Source organism: Coenobita brevimanus, chromosome 82 (assembly GCF_032717465.1).
Source record: "Coenobita brevimanus isolate Jiangsu-jjx chromosome 82, ASM3271746v2, whole genome shotgun sequence".
Lineage (NCBI taxonomy): Eukaryota > Metazoa > Arthropoda > Malacostraca > Decapoda > Coenobitidae > Coenobita > Coenobita brevimanus.
Genome location: NC_137035.1, coordinates 17991565 through 18014064, shown reverse-complemented (window position 1 = coordinate 18014064; position 22500 = coordinate 17991565). Strand labels below are relative to the sequence as shown.

Below are 22500 nucleotides of genomic sequence, written 5' to 3'. Positions count from 1 at the left end.
AATACTCCTTTCACTCCATCTTGGCCTAAAACTACTCTTTGTCCTTGAATGCAGAGTTGTAGCAATAGATTAACACTAGAGTATGGTACTAGTCACGAAGAAGTGCTGTGGAAAGATGTAGAGACTGATCATTACCCCCCTTCGTCTCTCCTGCTGTTGCCTATACTCCTGTCACTCCAACTTGGCCTAAAATTTCCCCCTCTCCCTCCTGAATGCTCGGCTGTAACAATTTTTTAACACTGGCCTTCCTTCCTTCATCCTGCAAAAACCAAGCCTTTTTTTCCCCATCTCTTGTGCAGTATATGTGGCCATTTATTTATTGATTTAGTTATGTGTTTGTAATTACAGGATTTTCTATGACGGTCCCTTTACTACGATGGCGTTTCTCTCTCTCTCTCTCTCTCTCTCTCTCTCTCTCTCTCTCTCTCTCTCTCTCAGAAATTCTATACTTCGCTCACTCCTACTTGTCAAATATTTTCGTCTTTTTGCAGTCACCTTCCCGGAGCTCAGTATTAAGACGGTACCATAGCCCTGCAGCCTCTCCGTAGCACTTCTTCGTGACTAGCACCGTATTCCAATTTGAGGCCTCAGCATATAGGATGGAGAGATGGCAGCTTTATGCCTGGCTAAATAGGATAATGATGATGATAATAATAATAATAATAATAATAATAATAATAATAAATCTTTCAGCTCTACTTCCATCCTCTTCATTTCTTGGTAGTAGTAGTAGTAGTAGAAGTAGTTGCAGTAGTAATAGTAGCAGCAGTAGTAGTAGTAGTAGTAGTAGTAGTAGTAGTAGAACAAGAAGAAGTAGTAGTAGAATTTGTAGTAGTAGTAGTCGTATAGTAGTAGTAGTAGTAGAACAAGAAGAAGAAGAGGAAGTAGTAGAGGTAGTAGTAGTAGAAGTAGTAGTAGTAGTAGTAGTAGTTGTAGTTGTTGTATTCTACCTTTATATTCTTTGTTTACCTGTGTTGTTGGATTTGTTATTGTTTATGCGTCCCCCTCCCCCCCAGCGGTACCTCCTGACTCCTTTATTTGGACCTGCCCTTTGCCCTCACCCCTCCCCTCCCCTCCCCTCCCCTCCCTTACCCCTCCCTCACCCTTCTTCCATCACCCCTTCCTCCCCTCCCTCACCTCTCCTCTCGTTCGCCCCTGCCCTCCCCTCCCCTCCCTCACCCCTCCCTTCCCCACCCTCACCCCCTCCCCTACCCTGCCACCCCCTCCCTCACCCTTGCCCTTTCCTGTTGCCCTTTGCTCCCTGTTTACTAAGGTTAATCCCTGAGTCACCCCGGAGAGAGAAAGAGAGAGAGACAGTGAGAGAGAGAGAGAGAGAGAGAGAGAGAGTTGATAGATAGACTGATAGGTCGATAGATAGGAGCTGGGAGCAGGTTGGTGAAAGGGATGACCATAAGTAGACTGATAGATAGACAAGTAGATAGATAAATCCCCAGTACTGATAGCTAGGTAGATAGATAGATTGATGGGCTATAGATAGATAGGCAATATAGGGATTGTTATTGATCGATAGGTAGGTAGGTAGGTAAGTCGGTAGGTAGGTAGGTAAGTAGGTAGATAGATAGATAAATAGATAGATAGGGTTTAGACTGAAGCTTGTGAAGAAATCCGTATAGATAGATAGATAGATAGATACAGGCTGATAAGAAAACAACCAACCAGATAGATATAGTAGTAGATTAAATAGATACGAAGATAGATATAAGGGTAGATAAGGAAGCTGATTATCTCGTCTCGCCATGTCTCTCTCTCTCTCTCTCTCTCTCTCTCAGTATATATTTCTACTTACCTACCGAACATGGGTGAATGAATGAGAGAGAGAGAGAGAGAGAGAGAGAGAGAGAGAGAGAGAGGCTAAAGTAAAGGCTATGCCGGTAGTTACAGGATTCGGACACAGCGAAAGTTTAAGTCGGAATGGTGTTAAATGTGAACCGAATCTGATTTTCTCCCAGTATTTTCCCTTCCCCTACGACACCCCTAACCTTCTTTGACCTCCCATTTGGCATAGTTCAGGGGTCATTTACGCTCCAGTGGGTCGGATTTGTTGATGTTTTGGTCCATAAATTAGAGAGATAAGGAGGCCCAGTTCACCCATATTTGTTACATCAAGGCGGGAAACGTAGACGACAGCATGGCCGCGTTCGTTTCCCTCCCCCTACCGCCACCGGAGACACGTAATTCAAACCTGCTTCCCTCCCTCCCTCACTAACCCTCTAAGTATTTCCCTGTGCTGAGATGCTTATTATTACCTTATTTTCATCCCTATACCTCTCCAGCCTCCATATTTCCCGGGACTTGGATGGTATATGAGATGGTTTTACAGGGATACGGAGAGAGTCTAACCTTCTGGGCATCGCGCCAAGACGCGGCCGGTGACGAAACTCACTCTTATTTTTCCTCTGCCCTAGCATCATTTTACGTCTGGCACGGGTCGCCATCTCTCCCTCTATTCCTTAAACTCCTAATTTTTAAACCCGACGCCCCCCACGAGCGACGGGGAAAGAGGGTACATAGGAAACGCGATAAACTAAGAATGTATGCTCATCCCCCCTCCTCTCTCTCTCTCTCTCTCTCATCGTTAGCCTAATTTCCCGCGGGATTGCCGGAAAAAGGAAGACGCCAGTGAAAAAACAAAACAAAACCGTTTTTCTTCTCCCTTCCCTCTTCTCTGCCTCCCTCTCCTCATCCCTCCCTCCCTCCCTCTTGCTCCTCTCACATCTCAAGGTTTTTACCGACGCTTCTGCCACGATGAACGATAAGCTGAAGGTGACATGAGCGGTGCGGGGGAAACAGGAAGATAATTGAAAAGAGAGGGACGCTTGATTTAAAAACGGAGGGAGGGAAACGGTCACTCGCAACACATACGCACACATCTCACGTTTTCCCGTTTTTGTTGCGTAAGGATTTTTTGGGAGAAAGCCGGACCACGTAAAAAACTAGAAGAATCCGGTATTGTTCTTATAAAAGGGTTTGGGTCGCGCTGTTGGGAAATAGAAGTACATTATTTCAAACGGTAACGGTGCTGGGTCTTGAGCGAGCAACCCAAGATGGCGTCACCGTGTTTGCATATCATTATCAAGCCACACAAAGCAAACTTGAGTCGGCCAGTCCAGCCCGAAAGAAACTTGAGCTTCGTCTGATAGAGAAGATAACAAACACGCTCTTTAAAGTGATCGATGGCGACATTTTCATCGCCGCAGTCAATTAAATAGCCGTTAAACGCGAAGAGGCGGTACGGCGGCCATATTGAACCACCCACAGAACGTTTGATTTCGTAACATCTTATCTTCAGCTATTTATTTTGCCCACTACACCTTTGTATCCTCTGGTACGTAGAGGGGGAAGGAGAGGGGGAGACCGAGGATGAGAGGGAAGGATGGGATAGAGATTGAGTGTTATGAGAGTGGGAAGGGTGAGTTGGAAATAGGACACCCTGATGACGGAGGAGAGGTTGACATGGAGGCTTTTTGTTTGTGGCGACCCCTTCAAAATTTAAGGTGTCTGGCAATAGATATAGATAGGTGGGTAGATAGATTGATATTACGGATGCAGATCATTGATATTATATAGATATTAGTTACCTCTACTGTCTAACTCCATCCATCCATCTGTCAGTCTATTTATCTATCTATCTATCTATCTATCTTTCTATTTCTCTGTCCCATAAGGGGTGACCACAATCAAATCACCTCCAAGTCACGCTGCCCTCCCTCCAACTCCCTCCCCTCTCTCATGTATCAGTAACAAGAGAGAGAGAGAGAGAGAGAGAGAGAGAGAGAGAGAGAGAGAGAGAGAGAGAGAGAGAGAGAGCGAGAAAAGGATTGCATAGAGACAAAAACCCTACAAACAAGAGGGAAATTACTGTGTACATAAACAGTAGTGCTACGGTGCCACGTCTCGGTGATGGATGGGGGAGGGAGGGGAGGGGAGGTGGAGGGAGGAGGATGGAGGGGAGGGAGCGAAGGGAGGGGAGGTGGAGGGGGGGAATTAGAGGGAAAGGGGGATGACGGAGGTGGGCATGAAGGGAAAAAGAGGAGGGAGGCATAGTTAGAGGAGGGGGAGGGGAGGGGGAGGGAGCAGGATGGAGGGGAGGTGGAGGGGGAAAGTTGGAGAGGGGAGAGAAAGGGAAAGGGCGATGGAGGAGGGGGTGAAGGGAGGGAGAGGAGTGGAGGGGGGCATAGTTAGAGGAGGGGAGAGGGAAGGAAAAATAGGGAAAGGGGGATGATGGAGGGGAGGGTAAGAAGGGGAGGGGTAGGAGGGAGAGGGGAGAGGGAAGGGGGAGGGGAGATATTTGACACAGCCCTCCGTTATCACCTGTCCTCGTTTAATAAAGATTTCCACATTGTAATTCCCAGGATAAACAGCCCTCATTACAGATAACTGATGATGATGATAATGATGATGATAATAATGATGATGATGATGATAATGATGACGACGAAGATGATGATGATGATGGTGATGATAATTATGATGATGATAATGGTGACGATGATGATAATGATGACGATAACGATAATGATGACGACGATGATGATAATGATAATGATGATAATAATGGTGACGATGATTCTGGTGATGATGATGATAACGATAATGATGAAAATGATAATGATGATGATGATGATGATAATTTTCATCATCGTCCATCATTTGCTCTCCCAGGATGATCTATGACGCTTGGCAGTAAAATATTAGCATTCGTATTTACACCCGCGCCCCCGAAGTGATAGCGGGTGTTATGATCGACGTGTGTGTGTGAGAGAGAGAGAGAGAGAGGAGAGAGAGAGAGAGAGAGAGAGAGAGAGAGAGAGAGAGAGAGAGAGAATGAATATAATTAAACTTTTTTCCCCCCGGTTTGGACCAGCCTTGAGGGAATGGTTGAGGATCAGACAAGGGTTTGACCTATGGGTTTTCTAAAATACGGCAAAGGTCAAAGTCACATGGCAATTTCAAAGGTCAAGGTCACAGGAAAAGGTCAGAGGTCAGTCACAGGAAAAGGTCAGAGGTCAAGGTCACAGGAAAAGGTCAGAGGTCAAAGTTACAGGAAAAGGTCAGAGGTCAAAGTCACAGGAAAAAGTCAGAGGTCAAAGTCACAGGAAAAGGTCAGAGGTCGTCAAAGGAAAAGGTGAGCTTAAACAGTTTCGATCCGACTTGAACCCAAGTTAGTGGAAGTGTTGAGGGTCAGGCAATAATTAATTAACTCCAATTTGAGAGTACTGGGTCAGAGGTCAAGGTCACAGGGTAAACAGATGGTCCAATTATTATTATTATTATTATTATTATTATTATTATTATTATTATTTGACTCGTGGTCCTGACACCTACAGTATGCTCTTATGACCCTACCTGACCTGCCCTACCGAACCTAACCTACCCTAATGACTCCTGATATGCTCTGCCCAACTGCCCTATCCAACCTACCCAACCCTAGCCCCTAGCCCTAACCTGCCCTATCCAACCCAACCTACTCAACCCTAGTGACAGCTATCCTGCTCTACCCAAGCTAACCTACTCAACCCTAGTGACTCCTATCCTGCCTTATCCAACTACCCTATCCAACCTAACCTACCCAACCCTGATGACTCCTATCCTGCCCTATCTAACTGCCCAATCCAACCTACCCTATCCAACCTCAACCTAACTACCCCTAACCTATTGTGTCTAACTTCACCTAACAAAGCCAAGTGTAAGTGACCTAAATTACTTAACCTGTTACAACCTAGCATCCCAGCCTGACCTAATCTAACCTAGTGTGACCTCCCTGTCCTAGATCCTCCTGAGAGAGAGAGAGAGAGAGAGAGAGAGAGAGAGAGAGAGAGAGAGAGAGAGAGAGAGAGAGAGAGAGAGAGAGAGTCCTTAGGCAGAGCTGGTCTAGGCGGAAATTCTTAACTAAAATCCACGTAAGAATATATTGAGCTTCATCTGATCTGTTGTTAAGGTCACAGCAATGGTTTTCCTGAACTCTGTTTACTCTGACATGGCTTAAAATTGTACTCTTTATATCCTTAGAACTGGGGATAGAACAATAACAAGAACAGCATAGGTGTAATTAGGAGCATAGGTGTAATTAAGAAATGTAATTAGGAGCATAGGTGTAATTAGGATGGGTGTCATTAGCATAGGTGTCATTAGGAGCATTGGTGTAATTAGGAGCATAGGTGAAATTAGCATAGGTTTTATTAGGACTACAGGTGTAATTAGCATAGGTGTAATTAGGAACAGGTGTGTAATTAGGAGCATAGGTGTAATTAGGAGCATAGGTTTTCAGTTTTATTCTCTCTCTCTCTCTCTCTCTCTCTCTCTCTCTCTCTCTCTCTAAGTATGCATATATGTGTGTGTGTGTGTGTGTGTGTGTGTGTGTGTGTGTGTGTGTGTGTGTGTGTGTGTGTTTGTCTAGATTACAAAGGAAACTGTAGTTCTGAAAGCGTTTATGTAGCCTTTGTATTATCCTCGTTTGTTTGTGTATCGTATTCTTGTAGGCTTTGTATTTTTCGTAATGCCTTTCCCTTTGTGATTTATTTTGCGCCTTACTTGAATATGCTTTTGTGTGATGGAGGAGGACAGGGTGACATGGAGGCGATTTGTTTGTGGCCACCCCTTACAGGATTTAGGCGGAACTTAAATAGATAGATAGATGGATAGATAGATTGACAGACATATAAGTAGATAGACGGAGATAAACAGATTGACAGACGGATAGATAAAACTACTGACAAATAGATAGATAGATAGTTACTGATGCAAATTCTGTTTATGTGATGCAGATTATGTTGGTATGTGGCTGCCCTTGGTTGTGTGTTTGTGTGGATGTGCTTGTAATGATGTTTGTTTATCCTATGTGTGTTTGTTGTGGTGATGTTGTGTGTTCAAGATTGCAGCGATGTTGTTGTTCAGGATTCTAGCGATGTTTTTGTAGCGACGGTATGATGTAGTGTGTTTTTGTGTTTGTTAGATGCGTTTTTTGATGTTGGTAATGATGTTGATGTTTTTGTCGGTGTTGGTGATGATGTTGGTGATGTTTTTTGTTAATGTTGGTAATGATACTGATGTTTTTGTTAATGATACTGATGTTTTTGTTGATGTTGGTGATGTCGATGTTGGTGATGTTCTTGATGGTGATGTTTTTGTTAATGTTGGTGATGTTTTTGTTAATGTTGGTGATGTTTTTGTTAATGTTGGTGATGTTTTTGTTGATGTTGGTGATGTTTTTGTTGATGTTGGTGATGTTTTTGTTAATGTTGGTGATGTTTTTGTTGATGTTGGTGATGTTTTTGTTAATGTTGGTGATGTTTTTGTTGATGTTGGTGATGTTGTTAGTGATGTTTTTGTTGATGTTGGTGATGTTTTTGTTAATGTTGGTGATGTTTTTGTTGATGTTGGTGATGTTGTTAGTGATGTTTTTGTTGATGTTGGTGATGTTTTTGTTAATGTTGGTGATGTTTTTGTTAATGTTGGTGATGTTTTTGTTAATGTTGGTGATGTTTTTGTTAATGGTGATGTTTTTGTTAATGGTGATGTTTTTGTTAATGTTGGTGATGTTTTTGTTAATGTTGGTGATGTTTTTGTTAATGTTGGTGATGTTTTTGTTAATGGTGATGTTAGTGATGTTTTTGTTAATGTTAGTGATGTTTTTGTTAATGTTGGTGATGTTGTTAGTGATGTTTTTGTTAATGTTGGTGATGATGATGGTGATGTGTTTGTTGATGTTGGTTATATTTTTGTTAATGTTGGTGGTGATGTTGGTGATGTTTTTGTTAATTTTAGTGATGATGTTTTTGTTAATGTTGGTGATGTTTTTGAAGTTGGTGATGGTAGTGATGTTTTTGGTGATGATGATGTTTCTGTGGATGGTGATGTTTCTTATAATGTTGGTGATGTGTTTGTTAGCGTGTTGACAAATAGGGGGTGACGATGTTTGTGTGTTTGTTTTTGCGACGCCGTGTTTTTGTCAATGGCGTACCTGTCGCCACCACCACTCACCCTAGGCGCCACACAGTCCACACACACACACACACACACACACACACACACACACACACACACACACACACACACACACACACACACACACACACACACACACACACATTCTTACTGGCATACACATACCTCTATATTAAATTTGTTCTCTCTCTCTCTCTCTCTCTCTCTCACACACACACACACACACACACACACACACACACACACACACACACACACACACACACACACACACACACACACACACACACACACATTCCTAGATATATTTGCCTAAATTGTCTGGCATCGTAGGCATTTTCACCCAGTAATTCTCTCTCTCTCTCTCTCTCTCTCTCTCTCTCTGAAGCCCAGCATTCCCAAGTTCCACACACCTTCACATGTCACCACTTCGATGCTAGTGCCCACCGTCTATATTGAATACATACCAGGGGTCCCTTATTGCCTCCTGGTGTGGTGGTATAAGGAATTTCAGATAATTGTTCCCTTCCTCAGCTTGATCGAACCCGCGTCCCTCTAGACAGCCTACCACTCCTCTTACCACTTCACCTCCTCCTCCCCTGACCTTCACCTCCTCCCCCACGCCATACCTACACCTCAATCTCCCCTACTGTACCCTACCCCATACACAACTACGCCTTAGTCTCTCTCTCTCTCTCTCCTGTGTCTATCTACCTGCCTGCCTTCCTATCTACCACTCATTTATCGATCTGCCTGCCTGCCTGCCTGCCTATCTACCAGTCCCCTACCTGCCTGCATGCCTACCTGTCTCGTCCTCCTGTCCCTGCCTAGGCGCCGGTCTACCTGTCTGGTTCATGTGCGTCGGCGTGTGGACTCAGTGACTGCAGTGTGTATGTGTGTCTGTATGTATATGTGTATGTATGTGTATTAAGTGTGTATCTGTGTGCTTGTATGTGTTTATATGTGTATGTATATCTGTTCATGTTTGTGTATGTATGTCTGTGTCTGTGTATGTATATATGTATGCGTTTATTATGTATGTATGTATCTGTGTCAGTGTCAATCTCTTTGCTTGTGTATGTGTATGTGTATCTGGTACGTACCTGTATGTGTGTATGTGTACGTATGTCTGTGTGTATGTGGGATGTCAATGTATGGATGTAGGTATATATCTGTGTATGTATGTAGGTATGCATCTGTGTAATTATGTATGTATGTACGTATGTGTATGTATGTCTGTATGTATGTATGTACGTATGGCTCTGTATGTCTGCATGTACGTGTGTGTGGCGCCAGGTCAGTCCATCACGGCAATTACTACCCAGGCCAGCACCTGCCGTGGCGCCACCTGCCCACCACACACAGCCTTACCTGCCGCTCCTGACACCCACCTGGCGCTGTTTATATTAGAGGGATTTACCTGCAGAGAAGTGTGAAGTTAGGCAGACTGTGAGAGTTTGTAGTGATGATGGTGGCAGTATAGTAGCAGTAGTAGTAGTTGGTAGTAGTGTGGGAGTTGTAGTAATAGTATTAGTAGTAGTCAGCCAGCAGCAATAACTTTAATAACTACATTAATAACAAGAACAACAATAAGAACAGCAGCAATAATAATAATAATAATAATAATATCATCATCATCATCATCATCATCATCATCATCATCACCTTATCCCCACCACATCAGTATTCATACATAATACACTGCCAGATAACAGAACCAGTAGCCAGCCCTGAAGCCCTTGACACTGTAAGAGAGGGCCATGTAAGCTTTGTCAGGGGAGGTGAAATGGGGGATTGTATTGTATTCTGTAACTCACTTTTTTTTCTTTAGAACACAGACACTGGCAGAGGGAAGGTGTTGTTGTTGTTGTTGTTGTTGTGTTTCTTCTTTCTACTTTTTCTTTTTTCCTTCTTCTTCTTCTTCTTCTCCTCCTCCTCCTCCTCCTCCTCCTCCTCCTCCTCCTCCTCCTCTCCAGACGATTTTGTTCCAATCTAGGAAGACATCGATCTGGTGGGGTTAGACACAGCCTTAACCCCTTCACTACGAGGCCTCCCTTTAATTACCTCCGCCACCGAGGTTGGAGGAGGTTATGTAGTCACCTGTGTTTGTCTGTCTGTCTGTCCACACGATATCACCAAAAGTTCTCTATGAATTTCAATGACATTTTGTGAAAGGGTGGGCCGTGGGCCAAGGAAGAACTGATTAAATTTGGGGTCGGCTTCGGATCCCGATTCTTTTTAATGGCAGTGGCAGTGGCGGAGGTGTGCTGTCTGTGAGTGCTGTGTAGACATGACACGTCCACGGCTGCCTGCGATCTTCATTACCTACACCAACGGAATTGGTGAAGGTTATGCATTCACCCCTGTTTGTTTGTTTGCTTGTTTGTCCAGGAGATGCCTCAGAACGTTATTGATGGATTTCAGTGAAATTTGGTGTATATTGGACCTCGGGCCAAGGAAGACTTGTGTATACTTTAGTGGTGATCTGAGTTCCAGTCCCGGTTCAGGACATTTTTTTGTTTGTTTGTCCACAAAATACTTCAAAAACTTTTTGATGGATTTTATTCAACTTTTTTGGATATATAAATCATGGGTCAGAGAAGACTTGATGCAGCTTTGGAGGTGATCTGAGTTGTCTGGTGTAGGCGTGGGCGGAGGTATGCGCCCTCTGAGTGCTGTCTGGTTATGGAAGTGTGTTCAGAATGTAAAAGAAAAGAATGCAGGAATATGTAAGCGTAGCGAAGGGGTGAATAGCAGGTGTGTGGAGTGGTGGGCGATGCTGTGACCGTATATTGTACACACACAGGCTTACATACGTACATACATACATACATACATACATACACACACACACATACATACATACATAAATAGACACATACATACATACACACATACACACGCACGCAGAGAGAGAGAGAGAGGGACACACACACACACACACACACACACACACACACACACACACACACACACACACACACACACACACACACACACACACAGCTTATCATCCTACCCTCGCCTCGTCCAAGTGAAAGGCAGTTGCAGGGTCTTGCATCGGGTCGTTTTGTTGTTGTTGTTGTTTTCGTGGTTTGCGTGATGGATGTTGCAACACTCAATTTAACCTTTGCAAATTTCGTCATTGCCTCTTTTTCAATATATTTTTCAGATTTCGCTTTAACATTATTATTATTATTATTATTATTATTATTATTTTTATTATTATTATTTTGCCTGTTCAAACTTCGTCCTATCCTTTTTTCAATATATATTTTTTTATTTCGCTTTAACATTTATTATTATTATTATTATTATTATTATTATTATTATTAGTAGTAGTAGTAGTAGTAGTAGTAGTACCGGTAGTAGTAGTAGTAACATTTTTTTTTTTTTTTTGCCCTTTCAGATTTCGTCATATCATTATTTCAATATATTTTTCAGAGTTCACTTAAAGATTTTTGAGTATTTTATTATTATTATTATTATTATTATTATTATTACCACTACTACTACTACTACTACTACTACTACTACTGCTACTACTACTACTACCACCACCACCACCACCACCACCACCACCACTACCACCACCACCAACACCACCACTACTACTACTACTACTTTATTTTTTGACCTTTGGAATTTTCGTCATACTTATACCCTTTCAATATATTTTTCACGTTTCACATTGTTTTTAGTATATTATTTTTTTTTTGCCTTTTTTTTTATTTCGTCATACTCATTTTCTGTTTTCCCTTTCATATTTTTAAGTATGGCCTCTACGTATACCCCTTTCACCTTAACTTGGCCCAGATTTTCGTCCTGTGGCAGCTTATTTCACGTAGCTCAGTGCCAGACGTGGGCAGTACTACGGCTCTGCATCCGTTTAGTAGCACTTCTTCGTGACTAGCATCGTATTCTAGTGCTAATCTACTGGTATATCTCAGCATTCAAGATGGAGGGATGACAATTTTAGGCCAAGGTAGGGTGAAAAGGGTGCAGGAGTAAACACTGAAAGAGGGTGCTAGTCACGAAGAAGTGCCGTGGAAAGGAATGTAGAGCCGTAGCATCGTCTTTTATCGCCACTGAGCTACGTGAAATAAGCAGCGAAAGGACAATGATCTGGGCCAAGTTAAGGTGAAAGGAGTATATTTAGAGAGCAGACGTGAGGATATTAATGCTTAAAAAAAAATTATCTGGGGTAAGTTAAGGTGAAGAGACTGAATCGCAAAAGAGAATGTGTTGCGTAATTTGCCAACCTTGTGTCCTCTGTTTAGTGGCACTGTTTGAGGGAAGGCACTGTTTGTTTTCCTTTCCCTTCCTGTGTTTTTGTGGTCAGAGGGAGAGAGAGAGAGAGAAATGGTGGTGTGGAAAGAAGGGTCGTTGTTGAGGAGAGAGAGAGAGAGAGAGAGAGAGAGAGAGAGAGAGAGAGAGAGAGAGAGAGAGATGAAGGGCACAGGTATATTGCATCCGAAAATCCTGAATCGAACATAACTCAGCCACATTGAACGTGTCATAGAGAAGACTGACGCCTGTGTGCTGGAAAATCAAACCTACATATCTCACAGACGGCACACCTCTTTAACTTATCCCCCAGCAGCTAAACACGCCACAGAAAGGTGCAACTGGAGGGCTTGAGAGTTTGGAAGCTGTTTTTAAGTTTGGGTGTTTTTCTCGTTAGTATTATTTAGAATTCCACATTGCTACCATTGGCTTACCGTTTGAGCTGCAGCCTTCGTTCTCTGCCACGTCATCTGTAGTACTTTTTGAGCCCACAGCATTCATTCTTTGCCATATGTAATTTTTAGTACTGGCTGGCCGCTTCGTCTGACCAGTTATCATCCTCATCCCACTACCGGAACGTGTGCTGAGTTTGTTCCTTTCCCGTTGCCGTCTTTGTCCGTGGGATCCGTAGTCTGATTGGCGAATATCTTGCTTTTATTTTTTCTTTTAACACACACACACACACACACACACACACACACACACACACACACACACACACACACACACACACACACACACAGTAGACCAGAGGATTGCTTAGTTTGTGTGTGGGATTCGAAACGAGGCGCGTGTTTGTAATTCTCGGGATAATATTGTGTTTTTATGTAGAAAGGCAGCCACTTGGGTCTGGGTATTGTGTGTGATTTATGGTGATTGCTTGTGTGTGTGTGTGTGTGTGTGTGTGTGTGTGTGTGTTAGGCGATGTGTATGTTTATGTATTATCTGTGTTTGTGTGTTTTTTTAAATTCGGTGCATATATGTGTGTGAGTCTTAATTCGTTGTTTACGTGTATTATCTTAGTGTATATGTTTGTGTTTGTTTGCGTGTGTGTGTGTGTGTGTGTGTGTGTGTGTGTGTGTGTGTGTGTGTGTGTGTGTACGTGTCGGCGGCATTCCTCACCCAAATCAAGACGTTTTTTGTGTCTTGTAAAACATCTTTGCCTGAAGGAGGATGTCTTGGGTCTGGCGTTGGTCCCGGGGCTAAGACGGGCCCCATAACCTCGACCTTGGCGGGAGTCTGCTGGCCAGTCCCTAACACCTCCTCTTTAGCGATTTATTTTTGAATTTGGGTGGGTAGTATCCTTTTGCACGTTACCTATGCAGAGAATGGTGATATTGGAATGATTTATGTAACACGGAGGACAGTAAAGTGTAATTAGGAAAATGAGAATAAGTCGCTTAAGTAAAGGTGTTAGGGAGCGTATAACCGAGGAGGATAAGGGCAAAGGAGGCTTTCTTGGCGTTAATAATTTCGTGGTATTGTTTTTTTTTTCTTTCATCTACTGTCATTTTGTTAATTTACCCTTTTTCGCTAGTGTGGCCTAAAGTTGCCATATCCATCTAGAATGAAGAGTTATAACTAGAGATTAACATAAGTGTACGATACTAGTCACGAAGAAGTGCTGTGGGAAGGATGCAGGACCACGGTATGGAGTCACTGGGATGCGTGAACTAAGCTGCCAAAGGATAATCTGGGCCAAGTCAAAGTGAAAGGAGTGTACAAGACATGTAGATTGATTTATGATTTGGATTGTGCTCTCATCTGACGGAACTGTGCCACTTCCCTGACAACCGCCAGATTAAATTAATTCAGAAATTATTTTTTTTATCTCTTACATGGTGCTGTTCAGTTTACGATGAACTGGGGACGGCACTCACATTAAATTAATTTACGATGAAGTCCATGTTGTATATATATATATCTTAGGTAAGGACAAGGAAAGAGTAAAGAATCTCATATCTTGTTCTTCCTCCAAAAAGTAGGTAAGTAAATATGTGTGTGTATAGCCAGACGCCATAATCCCATAAGGGGTGGCCGTTTGACTTTTGAGTTATAGTTATTTTATTGTTTTGAGTTATAGTTGTTTTACAGGGAGGGGCACTAACCCTCCGCCAACTCACTTGTTGACACGTAGGGAACACATATGGGTTGGTTATATGGTTACCATCCAACATTGTAAATGGTTTCCTGTAGGCCAGGAAACCATTAGGTTTGTCACTCAGTGTAAAGCCACTTGAAAAGAAATGAAGAGTAATAAAAAGCAACAGGAAGATGGGAGATATAGGAAGGTTGGAGAGCAGACACTGAAAAAGAATGATAAAAAACAAAGGAAAAAGTAGGCAAAACTACATCAAGTGAGTGGATATTGGTGAGAAATAGGAAGAGAGGAGAGCAGACACAGAAAAAGAGTAATAAAAGGTGAAGGAAGTAGGGACCACTACATCAAGTGAGTGGATGATGGTCGCCACCACCTTAGGTACGCGTGGCAATTTACTGTAGTGTCGTCCTGGAAGTAGTTGGTCGTGCCGTGGCTTTATATGCTTTTCTGAGCACTTCTTCGTGACTAGCACCATATTCTTGTGTTAATCTTGTGGCAGCTCAGTAGTAGACTAAAATAATGCTGCCACTCTGCTTCCCTTTCATGACACTTCTTCGTGATTAGCATAAAATTCTGTCAAGATGGAGAGATGGGAATTGTAGGCCAGTTGAAGCGAAGAGAGCATTGTTATGACGGGAAGTTTGTGTGTGTGTGTGTGTGTGTGTGTGTGTGTGTGTTGTACCCCACCCCACCTCTCCACACTTTTCTACACTGTATGTGTGTGTGTGTGTGTGTGTGTGTGTGTGTGTGTGTGTGTGTGTGTGTTCGCTGTTTTTTCCCTAATTTGCGGCTGTACAAGATGCAGTCATGATAAAAGCGTAGTTGAGTTTGTTTAAGCAAGAAGTTTGTTTGGATTCCTCGTGTTTTTAGCAGAATTATTATAAGGAGGACATCAGGAGAGGACCCCAGCGAGTTGAGATGGGCTATAACTAGTCCTCGGTGGGAGTAGAAAGTAAACAAACAGATATCCCGTCTCTAGGAACGGTCTAAGAGTGCTCCGTGCTCCTTTCTCTCAGTTCTTGGGGAGCAGAGGATAAAGGAACGAATATACAGTCTCCTAGAGGTGTTCCGTGTTACTTTTGTTTATTTCGTGGAGAGTAGAAAGTAAAGAAACCAATATCCCGTCTCTAGGAACGGTCTAAGAATGTTCCGTCCTCCTTTCTTTCGTTTCTTGGTGAGCAGAGGATAAAGGAACGAATATACAGCCTCCTAAGAGCATTCTGGAGGCGTTCCGTGTTCCTTCGTTCCTTTCTTTGGAGAGTAGATGGTAAACAAAACAGAAGTACAATGTGTAGCGGTGTTCCTTGTTCCGCGTTTCATTTGTAGGGGAGTGGAAGGTAAACAAAGCCATAAATAATCTCTGCAGACCAATACACAATCCCTGGCTGTGTGTGTATGTGTGTATGTATGTGTGTGTGTATGTATTTATGTGTGTGTGTGTGTGTGTGTGTGTGTTTGTGTGTGTGTGTGTGTGTATGTGTGTGTGTGTGTGTGTGTGTGTGTGTATGTGTGTGTGTGTGTGTGTGTGTGTGTGTATGTATGTGTGTGTGTGTGTGTGTGTATGTGTGTGTGTGTGTGTGTGTTTGTGTTGCTTTTTCCATTTCTGTATCTTTAAGCGACCGTCCCCCACCTTGAGACGGCTCCATGAGACAGCCTTGAGTCATTAACCGGCGATACTGAAGGGGTTTGTGTGGTGGTGGTGGTGGTGGTAGAGGTTGTGGTGGTGGTGGTGGTGATGGTTGTAGTTGTTATTAATATTGGTGGAGGTGGTGATGAAAATTGTTGTTGTTGCGGTGGTGATGAATGTAGTTGTTATTGTTGTTGTTTTGTGGTGGTAGTGGTGGTGAAAATTGTCGTAGTTGTAATGGTGGTGAATGTGGTTGTTGCTGTTGGTGGTGGTGATGTTGTTGTTGTTGTTGTTTTGGTTTGTGGTGGTGGTGATGTTGATGATGATGTTGGAAATGACGGTAGACCATGACATGTACTCAGTTACGAGGGGGGGGGTAAAGAAATGGGCGTGGTGAGCAAAGGAATGGGCGGGATGGACTGGAGTGTTGGTGGGCGGTGGGGCTGGGACAGGAAAGTATACCCTCTGAAAGTAGGCATTGTAGGGTAAAGATGTTCTCCTAGAATTAAAGTGTCGGGGGGGGGGGATAAAAAAAGTGGGCGTAGGGGACAAAGGAGTGGGTGGGATGGGCTGAAATTTTGGTGGTGGGTGGGGAGGGGCCATGGGAGTATACCCTGTGAAATTGGATGCTGTAAGATTAATGGTTTGAGTGCAGTGAAGGTTCATTTAAGATTTTTCTCCAGTGATAGGAAGATAAGCACGCGTTGCCCTCATTTACCCATCATATTGCGACGCAGGTGAGAGAGAGACTAGCGGAGAAATAAAGCAGTAAAGACAAGAATACAATGTGAAGACCTTTTTAGTTAGTAAAGAAAGGTAGGAGACGTAGTAAAGACACACCTTACTTCTAACCCTTCCCAAGTTCAGTAAAATCTTAATAGAATCACAATAGCCTTGGACACAGAAATAAGGCAGTAAATACGACAATAATACGGCTTAGGCATTGGTTTGTATCAGTAAAGGTAGTGGCAGGAGCAGCGTATTTTATTTTGGTGCATTGAGGTGGTTTGGTCATGTGGAGAGGATGGAGTGAGAGACTGACGAGGAGAGTGTATGTGAGTGAGGTAGAGTGGGGAGGGGGAGCGGGAGGTCGAGGATGAGATGGAGGGATGGAGTGGAGAGGTATATGAGTGAGGGGAGTGTGAGCTGGGAGCAGGGCAGTGAAATGGCGGGGGACAGGGCGACATGGAGGCGATTTGTTTGTGGCCACCCCTTACGGGATTAAGGCGTCTGGAAGTAGATAGGTAGATAGCATTGGCATTTCTTTGAACGAAAAAAAAATAATAATGTAATTGGAGGCGACAGTACTCTTTATTTGGTGAGTTAAAATAAAGTAGTGAGAACGATTTTTTTTTCAATAAAGAAGGAACCAAAGGCCAGGAGCCCCCAAATTGTTCCCTCCAAGAAAAAAAAAAAACAAGATAAGAGAGCCAAATTATCTTAAAATCTTATCTATAATCAAGTAGAATGGGATAGAACCATCTTGAATAATCGTTTGCGACTGTATTAGTAATTTTGGTTAGGTTAGGGTAGGGTAGGGTAGAGTAAGGTAAGGTAGGATGGTATTGGATAGGGTAGGGTAGGGTAGGATGGTATTGGATAGGGTAGGGTAGGGTAGGATGGTATTGGATAGGGTAGGGTAGGGTAGGGTAGGATGGTATAGGATAGGGTAGGGTAGGTTAGGTTAGGTTAGGGTAGGATAGGTTAGGATTGGGTAGGGTGGGGTGGGGTAGGGTAGGGTAGGGTTGGGTAGGGTAGGTTAGGATAGGGTAGGGTAGGGTAAGGTAAGGTAGGATGGTATTGGATAGGGTAGGGTAGGGTGGGATGGTATAGGATTGGATAGGTCAGGATTTGGTAGGGTAGGGTAGGATAGGGTAGGGTAGAATAGGGTAAGGTAGGGTAGGATAGGGAAGGGTAGGGTAAGGTAGGGTAGGATTGGATTGGATTGGATAGGTTAGGTTAGGTTGGGTTAGTAATGATATGTTGGCGCCAAATGAAGTGGTATACTGGCGCCAAATGAAGTGGTATACTGGCGCCAAATGAAGTGGTATACTAGCGCCAAATTGAAGTGGTATCCTGGCGCCAAAAGTGGTATCCTGGCGCCAAAAGTGGTATACTGGCGCCAAAATGAAGTATACTGGCGCCAAAAGTGGTATACTGGCGCCAAAATGAAGTATACTGGCGCCAAAAGTGGTATACTGGCGCCAAAATGAAGTATGCTGGCGCCAAAAGTGGTATACTGGCGCCAAATAAAATACAGGCGACAGGCAATGTGGCAGTAAAGACATACACCCCCCTTGAAGCCCCCCTAAACACGCGTAAATAAAGCAGTAAAGACGACAGTAATACTGGTTGAAGACATTATTTTATTAGTAAAGGAGATACATTATTAGTAAAGATACATTAGTAAAGGAGAGAGATTATTAGTAGAGACGTTATTAGTAGAGACAGTGTTATTAAAGGGGAGACATTGTTAGTAAAGGAGAGACGTTATTATTAAAGGACTCATTATTTTCTTTTTATTAGTAAAGGAGAGACGTCATTTTTTTTTATTAGTAAAGTTAGTGGCGGGAGATGCAGCAATAAAGGCGGCCCTCTCGCCCCCTACAGCGCCACCCCCAGCAGTTTTATTAAGATGTGAGATTACCAGGCGACCCCTCCAGATAGCAGGACCCCCCCCCCCTACACCGCAGCCTTGAGAGAGAGACAGAGAGAGGGAGAGAGAGAGAGTATTTCTTTTCTCATTAACTACCTAAGTTGGATCATTTTATTGAGAGAGAGAGAGAGACTGATAATGCTTTCTCAAACCACTTCAGTTCAATCATTTTATTTATTATTTATTCGTAAAAAAAGACGCGTTTATTTTTTCTCTCCACCAGTCAGATTATTTTTACTGTTTATCTATTTATGTCTGTTTATCTATCTATCTATCTATTTATTTTACTTGCAATTTTTTTCATCTATCAAGCGACCGTCCTAACCTTGACAACCAAAAAAAAAAGCCTGATATTTTTTTTCCATTTCTCCTTCTTAGCCCGTCACTTCCATCATTTATTTACTTATTATATATTTATTTATTTTATGTCCAGTGTGTGTGTGTGTGTGTGTGTGTGTATGTGTGTGTGTGTGTGTGTGTGTGTGTGTGTGTGTGTGTGTGTGTGTGTGTGTGTGTGTATTTTGTATGTGTTGTGTTGTTTTGCGTTTGTGTGTGTGTGTGTGTGTGTGTGTGACGCTGTTCACCTTTTGTTAACCCCTTCAGTCCGATGTCCTGCTGCAAGAAAAACAAACAACAAAAACAACATAACAACAACAACAACAACAAGGCATATCACAGCCACCACCACTACCACCACCACCACCACAAACAACAACAAACAAACACACAAACAAACAGGTCTGCATTTTGTCGGTGTAAGGGGGGTCGATTTGTTGACGGGGGGGAGGGGGAGAGGGAGCCCCGGAGACCCACCCCCTGCCGCGGAACAAGACGCGCTGCCACCCACCCTTTGTGTATATACGGATTCAGTGGACGCCTTCACGTGATGGCACTGATAGGACTGGGCGGCTCCACTGCCCGGTTATATATGGATTATTTGCCTATCCACCCCCCCCTCCCCCGAAGAGGATGGTGGACTACTACTACTACTACTACCACCACCACCACTACCACCACCACCACCTCCTCCTCCTCCTCCTCCTCCTCCTCCTCCTCCTCCTCCTCCTCCTCCTACTACTACTACTACTACTACTACTACTACTACTACTACCGCTATTATTATTATTATTATTGTTATTATTATCATCATCATCATCAGCATTATCATATTATTATTATTATTATTATTATTATTATTATTATTATTATTATTATTATCATTATCATATTATTATTATTATTATTATTATTATTATTATTATTTTATCATCATCATCATCATTATCATATTATTATTATTATTATTATTATTATTATAATTATAATATTATTATTATTATTATTATTATTTTATCATCATCATCATCATCATCATTATCATATTATTATTATTATTATTATTAAGGGAATGGCCAGGACAGAGATGGATGGGAATGTATGTGTTCTTGACGTGTTTACATTTGGCGGTATCCCTTTGACTTGGGTGGGTACCTAACGCCTTTATATTAGCGATTTATTTTGCTTATTACACTCCAGTATCCCCTTGCATCCCACCGATAAATATTGTGTTGATATCAGAGAGAGAGAGAGAGAGAGAGAGAGAGAGAGAGAGAGAGAATATTCAGATAGATTAGTTGTTAGAGAGAGAGAGAGAGAGAGAGAGAATTTTCAGGTATAATACGGAAAATTAATCGCTAAGGAAGAGGTCTTAAGAACCGAAGGAAGACAGAGATCGAGAGGGATTGAAAAGACGCGTAATTCCACCAACGTTAAAATAAGATGGAATATATAACATTTTATTTTTTATTTTTTACGGCTTTTTTCACTTTAATTCAGCTGGGATTTTCGTCCTTGTGCACCAGTTTTCTCGTATCCCAAGGGCGGAGGTAATACTATGGTTCTACATCCTTTCCATAGCACTTCTTCGTGACTAGCATCATATTTTTTTACATTCTTCCCATAGCACTTCTTCATGACTAGCATCATATTCCTCCACATCCATTCCAAACTACCATCATAGTCCTCCATACCCTTTCCATAGCACTTCTTCGTGACTAGCATCATATTCCTCTACATCTTCCCATAGCACTGCTTCGTGACTAGCGTCATACTCCTCCACATCCATTCCATAGCACTTCTTCGTGACTTGCATTATACTGCTCTACGTCCATTCCATAGCACTTCTTCGTGACTAGCATCATATTCCTCTACATCTTCCCATAGCACTTCTTCGTGACTAGCGTCATACTCCTCCACATCCATTCCATAGCACTTCTTCGTGACTTGCATTATACTGCTCTACATCCATTCCATAGCACTTCTTCGTGACTAGCATCATGCTCCGCTACATCCTTTCCATAGCACATCTTCGTGACTAGCACCATATTCTTCGACATTCTTCCCATAGCACTTCTTCGTGACTAGCATCATACTCCTTTATATACTTCCATTCCATAGCACTTCCTCGTGACTAGCATCATATTCCTCTACATTCTTTCCATAGCACTTCGCGACTAGCATCATACTCTAAATCCTTCCCATAGCACTTCTTCGTGACTAGCATCATATTCCTCCACTTCCTTCCCATAGCACTGCTTCGTGACTATAGTCGGAATCCCGGCCGTTTGCGGGTGAGGTGTGGCTCGCACCTGTTTACAATGGTGCCACGTTTCCTCAACTTGCGATGTGAAACGGAAGCTATTTATGTACAAGGCATCACAAATTCGATAAATTCAGATGAATAAAACTTACACTTGTGTATTTTGATGGATGAATCAACAGTAATCTTATTATGCATAAAATATTTATACAGTAACACAGAAACATGGCATACATATTGTACAGTGTTGCTAAAAGATATTGTAGTCACTTTTAATGGTTTTTAGCGTAGTTTTAGGGTGGGTAGTAATATCACAGTTATGGATATAAGATAATGAGCCTGAAAAAAGAAGAAATATGCCAATATCCAAAGTAAAAGAAATAATTCATGTAATTCTTGTGAGTGGCAATACACATCCATCTGGCCTAAAATAAATGTCCCAAGAGAGAATGAGGAGATTCAATGTCCCAAGAGAGAGAGAGAGAGAGAGAGAGAGAGAGAGAGAGAGAGAGAGAGAGAGGCATGCATTGAATGCATTGTCGGCATCACTAAATATAACAAAACCAAATTAACAAATGAAAGCACAATTATAAATAACTTATAAAAAGAATCAAAAGTACTCAGGGTGGCTCACATTTCCCACCACGTGGTAGGTGAATCCAGCCCCCCCGGCCCCGTCCCTCCCTTCTTAATCCCTCCTGGGTGTCTCAGGTCAAATCCCCCTTCACACTTCCCCTCCCCCCTGGACCACCACCCCAACAAACCCACATCCACACTCCCACCCACACCTACACCCACACCCCACTACGTCGGGGTGTATGAATCAGTAACGTAACAAACCTCTCAGCAGACAGTAACTTTGACACTCCATCTACTACTAAATATAACAAAACCAAATTAACAAATGAAAGCACAATTATAAATAACTTATAAAAGAATCAAAAGTACTCAGGGTGGCTCACATTTCCCGCCAGGAGAGAGAGAGAGAGAGAGAGAGAGAGAGAGAGAGAGATAACGGTATAGAAAACGTGGCAACACTGTACACAGGTGCGAGCTACACCACAGCCGCAAACGTGCGCGAGTCCTACTATAGCACCGTATTCTAGAGTTAATCTCTTGTTACAGGTCAGCAGTCAGTTGGAGAGACGGTAATTTTAGGCCAGGTTGAGGTGGATGGAGGAGACGTGAATAAACAAACAAGAAAAGAATAATAAATAAACAAACGAGAAATAAATAACCAAATAAACAAACGAAAAATAAAATAT

At 42.6% G+C, this 22500-nt stretch overlaps 1 protein-coding gene across 1 annotated transcript in view; it reads left to right on the top strand.

Annotated features, from left to right (window-relative positions):
* The window catches only part of LOC145409613 (dorsal-ventral patterning protein Sog-like), a 119372-nt gene that overhangs the window by 17701 nt on the left and 79171 nt on the right, over positions 1-22500 (top strand). The window lies entirely within an intron of this gene.